The sequence below is a fragment of the Trachymyrmex cornetzi genome, unplaced genomic scaffold (genome assembly GCF_001594075.2).
Source record: "Trachymyrmex cornetzi isolate Tcor2-1 unplaced genomic scaffold, Tcor1.1 scaffold381, whole genome shotgun sequence".
Lineage (NCBI taxonomy): Eukaryota > Metazoa > Arthropoda > Insecta > Hymenoptera > Formicidae > Trachymyrmex > Trachymyrmex cornetzi.
The window spans coordinates 825824-828493 of NW_017298545.1; positions in this window are offsets into that span (position 1 = coordinate 825824).

The following is a 2670-nucleotide window of genomic DNA, read 5'->3' on the forward strand; positions in this document are numbered from 1 at the left end:
AATATATATATAAATATATAAATCTACGAAATCCATATAAACAATAAATATATTATTATACACAACAAATAATAAAAATATTATTAAATCCAAAGATTCTAAAATTCATAAAATTCTAAAATTTACGAACTAAAAAATTATAAGATTGAAGAATTTATGTTGGTACATAAAAATAATATTTTAAAGTTTATTGCTAAAAAAATTATAGTTTATGTTATGCACTACAGATTTTTAGCACTGACAGTGAATTTTTAAACAGTAATATACTGAAAAAATATATACTAAATTTTAATAAATAACTGTTTACTAATTTAACATTTATTTTACGATAAATATTAAATAAAAAAAGATAGTTCAACCAAATTAATTTCTTGTTTCTGATGAAGATATGTTTACATTTATTTATAATAAATATTCAGCTAAATATAATGCTATGTATGAACATTTACTAAATGAATGTAAACATACATTTATTCAAACAAATATTTATTAAAAAGTACATTTTCCCTCACTGTACGATTATTTCAAAATTTACTGCTAGTGTTAAAAATCTATATACCCAGAGAAAAGTTTCTTCAATTCAAAGAAATTTTTGCTATACGGTTAAAGAAAAAATTTCTTTGATTTGAATATAATTTCTTTAAATCAAATAGATTTTTTTACTTGAATTTAAAAAATAAATTTACATCAAAGAAATGTTTTCTTTCACCCTATAGCAAAGAAACATTGCTTTAAATCAAAGAAACCTTTCTCTGTGTAGTGCGTTTAACATTTTTTTACTCAACGTCAATAATAGAGATAAAGGACTTGTGTCACTTTCACATCATAATATCACATTGATCAACGTTCCGCGTTCTGCGTTGAAGACCGTCGCTGTTTACTTCCTATGTGTGCACCGTGTGCACCGGTCGACAGGGCTGAGATCGTTTTCCCTACCTTCGGCCGCGTCTCAACGGGAATGAAACGCGTGTGAAACGTAGTCGTGCGGAACGATGACGGAACAACATCTCTCAACGTGGAAATGGAACACGAATTCGTTTCCGAGGGACGGAGTCGCGTTGTGATTGCTGAACGATCTTTCCGCCCGACCGTGGCCAGCGCGAGAATGCTATCGGCCATATTGTCGGAGACACTTGAATCAAATAATAAACAAGACAGACGAGTGATTACTCACCGGCCGATCCATCGTTGTTGCCCATCGACACCGTTGAGGGTCGACATCGTCGGCACCGCCATCGTCCAGTCGCCGCATCCTTGTTTAAAATGGCACTCACTCGCGATTAATTACAATACGCGATTAATTACAATACGCACCGTGTTAATTAATATACGATACGATACTCGTCCGTTACTTTATACGGTACTCCCGACGCGACGCTTCCGACATTCTCCTGAAATCTAAAATGGCGTCCGTCGCGTACATCATACCCTGGTAGCGAGTTTAACTCAGTTGGATCAGTGCTGTCAATCCTAGTTTTAGTAGTAGGTTTACCGTTTTGACCGAGAGGGTAACCACTAGCTGAAAAATCGTCCACAGATTACATGATTTCATCTGATTACAAATAATTTTTTTCACTACATATCAAGTCATTTGGTAAAATATACGAATTTATTTAATATTATACAATGATTTATCGTGATTGCATATGTAATTATCGGATTATACATAGAGATTTCATATGAATTTTATAATGATTTCGAGGACTCTGTCCCACGATTACATTAAGTGGTTACCTCCTCGGTTTTGGCTTACCTACTGCCTACTGTTTCAGGTTTATTATCTACCGTCTTTTTTTATTTTATTTTGCTTGTATAATATCCTATGTTACTGCTCATTTTACTCAAAGATTAGTATCTTTGATTGACAAAAGAATTTGATCCAAAATTTCAGCGACAATGGTGAAGAGTTTTGGGTTTCAGTACTGAAAAAAAATATAATGTGATAATACGCCAATGTTTGCAAAAGTCAGTACATTTGCTATTCAATTACTTTCTCTCCCTCACTCCTCCGCTAATGTCGAAAGGTTATTTTCTCAAATTAATCTAATAAAAACCGATGTAAGAAATTCGATTTTATCTGCTACTCTTTCTGGACTTATACATACAAAAGAATACTTAAATAGTAAAAGTTGCTATATCAGAAGAACTATTTAAACTGCATTCTAACAATATGTATACGAAAAATAAAGACTATGAAATGTTAGTTGATTCTGAGACTAGTCAAATTAGTGAGATTAAAGATTAAAGAAAAAATAAAATAACGTTATAATTTTCCACTCAATAATGTTACTGTTATGCATAAGGCATATTACATAAATTACATTGCAGTTGCATTGTTGAGTAGAAAATTGTAACATTAATGTTGTTATTTTTTTTTGTTTCCTGAAAAACAATTTTATACAGATTAGAATATTTTTTTCTGTTACTTTTTATAAAGTATTAAATAATTTGTAATATTCATTATCAATGAGAAATTTATAAATAAACATTAAAGGAAAAAGTATGAGTACATTCTTTTTATTATAATTTTTACTTTATTTGTTATTTGAGTTGTTTTCGGTATGTATTACTTATAACTACAATATTTTTTTCTATTTTCTAAGGGGCTCCGCACAATAAAAGGAACAGAGAACAGAGAATAAGAATTTCAACCTATCAGAAATCATGTAT